Source organism: Rattus norvegicus, chromosome 5, assembly GCF_036323735.1.
Source record: "Rattus norvegicus strain BN/NHsdMcwi chromosome 5, GRCr8, whole genome shotgun sequence".
Taxonomy (NCBI): domain Eukaryota; kingdom Metazoa; phylum Chordata; class Mammalia; order Rodentia; family Muridae; genus Rattus; species Rattus norvegicus.
In genome coordinates, this window is record NC_086023.1 from 74857130 (window position 1) to 74868762 (window position 11633).

At 47.5% G+C, this 11633-nt stretch overlaps 1 protein-coding gene across 1 annotated transcript in view; it reads right to left on the reverse strand.

Moving 5' to 3' along the window:
- LOC120103069 (40S ribosomal protein S18-like) overlaps positions 1 to 11633 on the reverse strand; it is a 462039-nt gene that overhangs the window by 208084 nt on the left and 242322 nt on the right. The window lies entirely within an intron of this gene.

Sequence of the window (11633 nt, forward strand, 5' to 3'; positions counted from 1 at the left end):
CAGAACACAACACCTACAGGACAAACGTTAATCCTGCAGGTTCCCGGCTGGTACGAAGCACATGACATTGAGATATGGGCCCCAGAGGGCCCTGGGTACACTCACATGGCCTCAGCATTTGCAGCACACAGAGTCTCTCTTAGGCTAACTCCATTCATTGCTTATGGCTTTTTCCTGACAGATACTCCACATTCCTAGCATGTCTAACTTCCTGGGGTCTCTGTAACTGAGTTCACACTTCACTAGCTCCCTTTGGAAATCCTGACTCTCCTTTCTGACATTGCTTCAGCCTCTGCTATTTCCTTTAAGATCTGGGTCCTGGCCTCCTCAACCCCTTAATCTACATTCTGTATACATACAAAACCAGCAGTAAGTGAATGATGCCGGGATCTGCCCTCAACCAACTCAAGCAGCAGCTAGTCTCATTTGAACCATGATCGCTGTGGCTTCTAAGTGCCTGGGTGCCTCAAAATGGCAAACACTTTTCTAGACATCTCTGGCCAGTGACACTAACATTCTACTCCAAGCAGGAACTTTAAATGAGTTCCTAAAAAAAAAAGACTTTAAACCTTTGAGCTCACATTGGGTACAGTTGGCCAGCTTCAGAGTTGCCTTCATAGCATCTTTCCTATTGTTTTATGCAAAGTACTTGGCTTCTTTTTAATGTTAACCAGGACTTCCTCAGCCCCAACTTTACACAGGCTTTTATGGACAAACTATAAATCTGTCAAGTCTTTCTTTTTTTTGGTTCTTTTTTTTCTTTTTTCTTTTTCCCCGGAGCTGGGGACCGAACCCAGGGCCTTGCGCTTCCTAGGTAAGCACTCTACCACTGAGCTAAATCCCCAGCCCCTCTGTCAAGTCTTTCTGCTCTGGTTTTTGTTGTTGTTGTTGTTGGTGGTGGTGGTGGTGGTCCAGTTTCTCACTGTAAATCTGGCCAAAGACAGGCAACAATAGCTATGCCATCACCCGAATGCTGTAACGCCTTGACATTTCTTACATTAGGTTAATTAGTTCATCACCCTTAAATTCAGCCTCCCAGTCTTAGGATGCGGAAAACATACAGACACATTCTTTGCCAGACTATGACATGAATGGCCTTATATCTCCAGTAATGTCACTGTCCTCATCTGAAACCTCATGAACAAAGTCTTCACTACCAGACTTTCTGTTGGCATGTGGTCTTCTGACCTCCCACCAGCATCATCCATCAAGCTCTGTTTACAGCATTCCGGGGCTTCTCTACCTTGTGAAACTTCCCCAAATTCCTCACACTGGATAGTTCCAAAAGCTTCTGTGGCTGGCAATAAATACCTGACCTCACCTACAGGAGGAAAGATTTACTTGGGTTAAAACTTCAGAGTTTGCTCTCCACAGACATTCTAGGCCCAGGGTGAGGCAGACCATCATAGTCATGAGATCACAGGGCAGAAGTACTAACTCATGGTGGCACTCGATCCAGAGAAAGGCAGCCAGGGGAGAAAGGGAGGAGGCTGGACTAAATTAAGGATCTGGCCCAGTGGTCTCATTTCTTCAGCTAGGCCTCACCTCCTAAAATGTCTGGCACACCCAAAATTGTGCCGCCCAGCTGTAGGTCAAGCCTTCAATCCATGAGCCCTTTTGAAAATATTTAATATCCAAATCGTAAAGAAAGTTTTTTAATTAAAAAAACAAAGACACATGTAAAGAGCCTGATAACACACGTGACACATAGTAGGTGTTCAACATGTAAAATGAAAAGCTCTCAGGGAGAACTTTCCCTCGGGATGGAGACCCTCCAACTCCAAAGACCAGACCGAGACACCACAGGATGCAATCAGCAAGAGGATTTGGTTTATTGTTGGGATACACAGGCACAGACACCTGCGGGCGCTTCAGTCACTCGGGGGACTGGCGCGCCCCACGGAACCAAGGATGGGCTTTTATAGGATTTTGGGGAGCAGAAGCAAGCATACAGAAGCAGATGCATGGTTACAGGGATATAATTGGTGGATTCTAATGTGGCAAGGGTTCAGCCCGGGGGCAAGTTTCCTAGCTACCTTCCTGAAACATAACGGCTGACTCGGTCCCCCAATGGTTCAGCCCGGGGGCAAGTTTCTTAGCTACCTTCTTGGAACATAACGACTGACTCGGCCCCCCACCAGGGTGTGGGACCTCTCCCGGGGCTTTTTTTCATTGTCAGGTGCTCAACCGAAGTCGTCCTGTTGCCAGGCCTTCAACCAAACACATCCTGCTTGGCAGCTGCTGTGTACTCAGTGTTCTAACCTTTCCCTGAACCAGTCATCTTAAGTACAGCCTTGCAAAATGGCGTTACTGCTGCTAAGCTGGGGTCTTTCATTCCCCCATTTTTTTTTTGTTAACTTTGAGTGAAATCTTTCACTCGACTTGGTCAAGAAATTTCTGTCTGGTGGGGGCTTATTTCCCCACTGACTCTAGGCCACAAAAGGGCTAGGAGGAGCCACGTAGGAGTTTTAACTTTAAGGGGTTTGGAGTGCGCTGAACTCTCCATGTCTGGGGTGTAGTGTTGTGATTAGTCAATTCCTCAGACTGGACTGCCTTGACGTGTGGTGCGTGGATCTAAGCCGAGACTCCGTCTACCTTTAGGGTGGTCGGGGTAGTCAGGAGGACGGTGTAGGGTCCTTTCTACCGTGGCTCGAGATTCTTGGTCTGGTGTCTGTGCACCCACACGGTGTCTCTAATCTGGAACGGGTGTGGCACCACCGGATGCTCAAGCTTGTCCTGGTAAGCAGCGGCCAAAGGTCTCCAGACGTCTCTCTGCACAATCTGTAGGGCCTGTAAATGGGCCCTCAGAGAAGGGCTGTCAGCAAAATCAGCAATGTTTGAATCAAAGAAATGGACAAATGGGGGTGGTGCTCCATACATTATTTTAAAAGGAGTTAGACCATGGGGGCCCGGGGTATTCCGGGCCCGATATAGAACTAGGGGAAGGAGGGCCACCCAATCCTTTGAGCCAGTTGTAAGCGTAAGTTTGGATAAAGTCTCCTTAATTGTTCTATTCATGTGTTCTACCTGACCTGAACTCTGGGGTCTATAGGCACAATGTAATTTTTAATCAATCCCCAGCAATTTGGCCACCAACTAACTTACTTGGGAGACGAAAGCGGGCCCGTTGTCCGACCCCAACGCTTGAGGCATGCCATACCTGGGAAAGATTTCCTCGAGGAGCTTCTTGGTGACCATTTTTGTAGTCTCGTGTTTCGTGGGGAAGGCTTTGACCCATCCTGAGAAGGTGTCTACAAACACTAGGAGATACTTGTATCCATATATACCTGGTTTAATTTTAGTAAAATCAATTTCTCAATGGATGTCGGGACGGTGTCCCCTAGGACGAACTCCTTGTCTAATCATGGTCCTTTCCGGGTTAACCTGAGCGCACGCTTTGTAACTCTCAGTCACCTTTTGTATCGCTTTGTCCCGATTCAAAAAAAAAAAAACACAGATTTATCTCTTCCCGATCTAGTAAGGTTTTTATCTTCTTAAACCCCAAATGGGTTAATTTATGTAAAAAGGAGATCAATTCAAAAGTCATTTTCATTGGCATAACTGTCTTTTCTTTGTAGACCCACTGTTTTAGTTGAGGGTGGTAGATGGCCCCCATTTTTTTTTCTAGGAGCTCTATGTCCTCATGGGCATAAACCCAACTGGTTTGTCCCACTGGTGGGGACGTGGGTTGGTCTGGGCTATTTAAGGGCAAGATTTGTTTGTTCATGGCCGCTTTTCGCGCCGTGGCATCGGCCAGCCGGTTTCTTCGTGCCTCTGGGTTGTGTCCTTTCTGGTGTCCTGGACAATACATAATACTCAGTCTTTTGGGCAAGAATAGGGCTTCTAAGAGGGCCAGAATTTTAGCCTTATTTTTAATATCTTTATCTTCAGATGTGAGCAGCCCCCGCCTCCGGTAGATCTCCCCGTGGATGTGTGCCGTGGCAAAGGCATAACGGCTGTCTGTATATACATTTAGCCTCTTACCTTTTGCCATCTTGAGCGCCTGAGTCAAGGCGATGAGTTCAGCCCGTTGTGCGGAGGTACCAGCAGGCAGGGCTTTCGCCCAAATCACTTTGTCTTCCGTAGTGACCGCAGCTCCAGCCTTTTGCTCTCCCTCTGCCAAGAAGCTGTTGTCATCCGTGTACCATGTGTGGTCAGCATTCTGAAGAGGCTGGTCCGATAGGTCCAGCCTGGTTCCATGTACTTCTGCGAGGATTTGTAGTCAGTCATGTTGTTCTGCCTCCTCTGGTAGAGGAAGCAAGGTGGCAGGATTGAGGGCGACTACGGGCCCAAACTGAACCCGTTCTGCATCCAGTAACAAGGCTTGGTGCGAGAATTAGAGAGCCAGCGGTCTGGGGGCTGCTTTACCAAGGCCTCCACTGTGTGGGGTGCTAGGATGGTGAGTGGCTGTCCCAAAGTCAATTTTCCAGCGTCCTTGATCAGGACAGCAATAGCAGCCACCATCTTTAGGCACGGTGGCCAGCCGGAGGCCACAGGGTCCAATTTCTTAGACAGGTAGGCCACAGGGCGTTTTCAGAGTCCCAACCTTTGTGTTAGGACCCCTTTAGCATACCCCTGTTTCTCATCGATGAACAGTTACTGAGCAAATTGTAAGGGTTTGGAACAGTCGGATGAATATCTTCTATCCTCTTGTTGACCTTTCTCAAGTCTTGTACTGGCCTATAAGCTCCAGTGCCAGGTTTTTTAACAGGCAGAAGAGGCGTATTCCAAGGCGACCGGCAGGGGACTAGGATGCCTTGATCTAGAAGCCTCGTAATGTGAGGCCTTATACCTTGATAAGCTTCATGTGACAGGGGGTATTGTTTTATGGAGACTGGAGTTGTCTTTAAGGGGGGCTGTTGGAGCGCCAACCCCATCCCACCAGTCTCTGCCCAAGCCAGTGGAAAATTCGTGACCCAAGTGTCTATTTCTAGGGATTGTATTTATAGAAATTGAAGGGGAGTGCCGTGGGGGCCAGTTATTTGGGCCCCTCCTTTCTCAAAATGAATTTGTGTTTTTAGTTTGGTGAGAAGATCATGGCCCAGCAGAGGGTACGGGCAGTCCGGAACATGTAAGAAGGAATGGGTCACCTTACCAGTAGCCAGCTGAACCCGGCGGTCCGTAGTCCATCGGTATTGTTTCTCACCAGTAGCTCTTTGTACCCAGGCCGTCCGGTCGCTGAGTTGTCCTGAAGCTTGGGTGAGGACTGAATGCTGGGCTCCTGTGTCTACCAGGAAAGTAACCGGCTGCCCCCCAACTTTAAGCGTTACCCTGGGCTCGGGGGGGGGGGCTCCTGGCCCTGAATTCCCTAATCTTTATCTAGAGCCAAGAGGGAGGTTCGTGGTCGAGGCTTTCGGGGTCCGCCAGGCTTCTTGGGGCACTCTCTGGCCCGGTGCCCTTTCTCTTTGTAATAGGCACATTGATCTTTATCCAGCTTCAGCCCCTTTCGAGCTCCCCCCTATCTCCCTTCCTTTTTTGGCCCTGAACTACGGCGGCCAAGATTCGACTCAATTCTTTGTTTCTTTTTTTATCTCTTTCTTATTAAAAATCTTTTCAGCTTCTTTAAGTAAATCCTGTAATGTATAGCCCTGTAAATTTTCTAACCTCTGTAACTTAGTCCTGATATCTGGAGCAGCCTGCCAGATGAAGGACATAGAGACACTCGTCATTTGTCCTGGGTCATCTGGGTCATAGGGAGTATACATACGGTAGGCCTCCTTAAGTCTCTCTAGAAAGGCGGAGGGAGTTTCCCCTGCTTCCTGTAATACCTGTTTTACCTGAGCCAAATTAGTAGGGCGTCATATAGCCCCTTGGAGACCCGCTAGAAGCAACTGGCAATAAAGGCGTAGGTGTCCCTTACCTTCAGCTGTATTAAAATCCCAGTTTGGTCTCTTAAGTGGGAATGCAGCATCAATTTTCTCAGGCAGCTGGGTGGGACGCCCATCATCTCCCAGAACATGCTTTCTGGCCTCTAGGAACACTCTTTGTTTTTTTTTTTCTGAGGTTAAGAGGGCCTGTAAGAGCTGTTGGCAGTCATCCCAAGTAGGCTGGTGGGTAAGTAAAACAGATTCTATTAGGTCGGTGAGTGCCACCGGATCTTTAGTCAGCTGCTGAAAACGGCCAGTATTGGGTCTGGCCACCGGTTCCCTGTCTAAGTGGGAAAGCCTGGGAGGTTGAATCTGGCATCACCTCGCGCTTATTGCGCAATCTCCCTGCGACAGGGGAGAAACCCTTATCAGACTGTGGCCCGGCAACTGATCTGGCCGGCGGCTCTGCCTCCTCTGTTTTAGCCGGGCCTGTCAGAGAGAAGATCTATGAGAGGGGAGTTTGGGTCTGCCGGGAGGACAGGTTTCTTAGAAGGCTCTGATTTCACAAAGGTAGAGAGAGGAAGACGTGGCCGGCGGACCGGGCGGGGCCGAGGGGACAGGCTGGGGGTTGAGGGGAGGCCAATTCGGGTCAACGAAGGGTTCCGCCCGGGGTGGGGGTTTAAGGCGAGACTCTCTCAAGTGATAATATAAGAAACCTGGTCAGGATGTCCGTGGACGACCCGATCTTTAACCTGTAAAATAATGATCTTATTAAATGTGCCATTCACTGGCCATCCCGCTCCGAAAGTGGGCCACTCGGATGTGCAGAGAGTCTGCCATTTTCCTTTTTTTTTTTTAACCTCGACGGACTGGTTGTGTGTCCGGTCGTGGACGTCTTTCTAATGACCAAGAGTGAGACTTAGGGGCATTGTTAGGGACTGTCCCATGTTAGTTCTAAGGAAGATTAGAACACAGAGAAAACAAACAACACCAACAGTCAAACAAACAACAGACAGGCGTGCTGCATGGCTTTGGTACCAAACTGAAAGCAAAAAGTCAGATGGAGGTGGCAAAGGTCCGGGGCCCTCTGAAAGCCAAAAATACAGACAGAGTGCCGTTAGTCCGGATCTTTCTCCTCTCCCAGATTGGGCCCCGAAAAGTCGGGCCCCAACACCCTTGGAACGTCTTCCAGGGCTGCGGGGCGAGAAGTCCGAGCTCGTCAGCTCCTTCTTCGTCCCGCCCAAATTCCAAACAACCTGGCTGAGCGCTCACAGAACCTGGCTGAGCGCTCACAGAACAGACCTGGCTGAGCGCTCACAGAACAGACCTGGCTGAGCGCTCACAGAACAGACCTGGCTGAGCGCTCACAGAACAGACACGGCTGAGCGCTCACAGAACAGACCTGGCTGAGCGCTCACAGAACAGACAGAATAAGGCAGAACGAGACAAAATTAGACAGACAGACAGACGCCGGCCGGCTTACCTCCCAGTGGGTGGTCGGTGGTCCCTGGGTGGAGGATCTCCTTTCCCGGCCAACGCACCAAATGAAAAGCTCTCAGGGAGAACTTTCCCTCGGGATGGAGACCCTCCAACTCCAAAGACCAGACCGAGACACCACAGGATGCAATCAGCAAGAGGATTTGGTTTATTGTTGGGATACACAGGCACAGACACCTGCGGGCGCTTCAGTCACTCGGGGGACTGGCGCGCCCCACGGAACCAAGGATGGGCTTTTATAGGATTTTGGGGAGCAGAAGCAAGCATACAGAAGCAGATGCATGGTTACAGGGATATAATTGGTGGATTCTAATGTGGCAAGGGTTCAGCCCGGGGGCAAGTTTCCTAGCTACCTTCCTGAAACATAACGGCTGACTCGGTCCCCCAATGGTTCAGCCCGGGGGCAAGTTTCTTAGCTACCTTCTTGGAACATAACGACTGACTCGGCCCCCCACCAGGGTGTGGGACCTCTCCCGGGGCTTTTTTTCATTGTCAGGTGCTCAACCGAAGTCGTCCTGTTGCCAGGCCTTCAACCAAACACATCCTGCTTGGCAGCTGCTGTGTACTCAGTGTTCTAACCTTTCCCTGAACCAGTCATCTTAAGTACAGCCTTGCAAAATGGCGTTACTGCTGCTAAGCTGGGGTCTTTCAAAAAGGTGTCGGCGCCAGCACCAACACGGTACCGAGAATCAGGCGAAAGCCTACGGGATGAAAGAAACACACATACACACCACACACAGGTTATCGTGTCAAGCCAGGAGAGGAAGAGAGGAAGAGAGGAAGAGAGGAAGAGAGGAAGAGAGGAAGAGAGAGAGAGGGAGAGAGAGAGAGAGAGAGAGGAAGAGTGGAAGAGCGGAAGGAAGAGTGAGAGTGAGGAAGAAGAGTGAGAGTGAGAGTCTCCTGTAGCTTTATTCACCACTTATATACCCAAGTCTCCAGGTAGAAAATAACAGTGGGAAACCCTGGCTCGTGACTACCTGGCTCGTAACAAAAGACCAGACCGACTATGAGACCTGAATTAATTAGGGAGAAATCCAAGAGCAGCCTAAATCTCAAGGATAAAGGCTGAGGAAGCAAAAGGCAGAAGTAAATTGACCACCACCCAAGTGTGGTCCAGGTGTGTTGGTTCCACATGCATCAGCCGGGCTCAGCAGAGGTCATGCAGTGGAGACACGGATGTTTACTACTTGGTCTTTTCTTCCTGTGCCGTAAATACATGGGAGAGGCCTCTGTCCAACAATCCCATGACTTTAACTGTGGTCTTACAGTTACAAAGCGGCCAGGCCCAAATCCAATATGGCTCACTACAAAAAGGTACAAGTGTTGTTTCATGGTAAAATACCATTATGATTGTCCCACTAGTCAGTTAGAGAAACTACTTTTCTGATCATGGATAAGGTAAGAAACCGGTATGGTGTGAGTTGACAGATGAACTTAAGGTCCATCCTGCTGGAACTGGAGGTCTGAATGACATGGTGTTCTAAAATATAAGCAAAATTTCGTACAGTGTTGTGATGACCTATTGGAATGGCAGAAGACGTGTGAGCACATTAAAATCCAGGAAATGAATTCAGTAGCATGCCAACTGTTACAATGTTTAGCATACTCTCTAGGGAATAGACATGCTCAATAACTATGTTAATATGGGTTTGGACAAACACTGGTGACTTCTCCCTTATGAAAAGGGTCCTGCAGGGGTGGTCAGTTTGAATGAAAATGATCTCCTTAGCCTCGTGTTTGAATACTTGGCCTACATTTCTTACATTAGGTTAATTAGTTCATCACCCTTAAATTCAGCCTCCCAGTGTTAAGACGCGGAAAACTTGAGATTACTTGAGAAAGAAGAAGCGTGGTTTAGTTGGAGGGGTTGTATCACTGGGACTAGGCTTGGGGTTTTCAAAGACCCACGCCATTCCCAATGTGCTCTCTGCTTCCTGTTTGTGAATCAAGACCTGAACTCTTAGGTGCTGCTCCTGTGCTCTGCCTGCCTGCCTGCCTGCCTGCCTGACTGGTGCCATGCTCATCATGATGGTGATGAACTCCTATTCCTCTAGAACTGCAAACTGCAATAAACCACCTCCTTCAATATTTGCCTTGGTCATGATATTTTGCCACAGCAGTAGAAAAGCAGCCAGTGCAGCAGGTTTGTGAAAAACCAAATAAATGAATATCAAACCTGAAACCTATGAATGCATCACTGTTAGTGTACACCACATTTCACACACACGATCATATGAAATCACCCCAACAACTCTTCAAGCTCCCTACAATGTCCTCGGGATGGATGAATGTCTTGAGGCTTACAGAGTTCCATTTAGTTATTTACCCTTGTTAGCAACCCAGTCAAAAGCATTAAAACAAGCTTCGTTTCTGCTATCGTGCAACTCCCCACTTAACGTGACTTTCTCACAGAGAAAGGTATGGAATGGGAAAGCTATGGAAAGAAAGTCCCATGCCGGAACCCGGAGAGTCCTTGTGAAGGACACAATAATGTCCGCGACTGGCACCACCTTGTTCTATGAGGAAGCAAGTTTCAGCTGGGTGTGGTTGTGCACACCTATAATCACAACGCTTTAGAGAACGAGACAGGAAGATTACGGAGAGCTCAAGGGCAGCCTGGGATAACATTCTAGATTCAAGGTCATCATGTAATACATATGAATAGTCTATCAGGGAAAAAAAAAGGAAGAAAGGAAGGAATGTAGGCTGAGGACAGTAAAGATCGGTTTGTGCAGAACCTACCGAGGTTGCCGAATGACATCATCTACTAAGTGTCAAGGAAACAAAAGCACACCCAACCAGTAAGGAAGCCTCTTGAGATGCTGTGAAATTTAATAGATAAAACAAAACTTTGCAGTGAATAAATGTTGAAAACAAAAAATACAAGTAAAAGAAAAGAGAAAGGAATGATTAGGTAGACGACGGGTGCTGGCTTTCATTTCAAGGTCATTGTTTCAAAAGTAGGAATGATGGCTATTTGGCTAAGAAGAAAGATCATTTTCAAAGACTGTAAAGAATGTGTTTAGTCAGAGACCAGCTCATCTGGCCAAGGATTACAAATGGAAAACAGATGGAAAGGAGGGGAGGGAACCGCCTAGAGAGAATTGAGATGGGCTTCCATGTATGGCATTATAGACAGCCTGGGAAGAGTTTCAACAAAGAGAGAGGTTCTGGGTAATTCTTAAAGATGACTGGGAAAGACATCACAAACAAGGTGTCCATCCCGTTTTCTAGGTCAGGATTTCTCATTAGCCTGAAGACTGGGCTAGCTGGCCCAAGAGCCCTAGTCTGACTCCCCAGCATTGGAATTACAGGGATGTACTACAAGGCTTGGATTTTTTATATGGATTCTAGGGACTGAATCTGGTTCCTCATGGTTATGTGTTTAGCATTTGCCAATGTCTCAGCTCCCAATTTTGTGGGTTTTTTTCCTTTTTGTTCCTTCTTTCTCTCTTTCCTTTTCTATATTATATGTCAATAACTATTTTCTCCCAGCGTTGTCAGGTGTCAGTCCTCAGGATCCCTGCGTATTTGGAAATCTACAGCTGTTCAGGTCCTTTATAGTTCATGGGATACTGTCACCTGTGATCGCTTCCTCAAGTACTGAAGATGATCTCTAGGTTACTGGATACCTAATGCTATGTAAATTCTGTGTAAACACTTGCTATACCTCCTTGCCAAGGAAATGATAACAAGAGAAAGCATCTCCACATTTTCATTCTGGGCAACTTAAAAAAAAACAACTTTTATTTTTATGTATAGAGGTGTTTCGATTGCATATCTGTGTATACAATACCCACAGAGGCCAGAAGAGGGTGGTGGATTCCCCAGAGCTGGAGTTGCCATGTGGGTGCTAGGAATCCAGCCTAGGTCCTCTAGAATTAGAGTCGGCACTCTTAACTACTGTGCCATCTCTCCTTGCAAATATTTTTGATCCACAGCAAGATGGATCTGTAGATGTGGAGCCTCATATATGGTAATGCCTCTAAAATATAAATTCTCTACAAAGCAGATCTCTCCTTCATTTGTTTGTCTCATGGAGGAAGCAACCAAGGAAACACACAAGAGTAAGCATCTTTAGCAAAAATCATCATATCATCACAAGAGTTAAGACTTGGAACAACTCAGGGACATAGTAGGACTACAGAAATACCTATTAACAGAGTTTATTGACAAATTGTCTTTTTCCTAATGGTTTTGTTTATAAGGCTTTTGTGATTATTTTCTAATTGACTCCTAACACCCCCCTCCCCCCATCTGTGTGAACAACTTGGATAGTTACATTTCATTTGTCACATGTTAGAAGTATTTTAGGTTAGGGAATAGAGA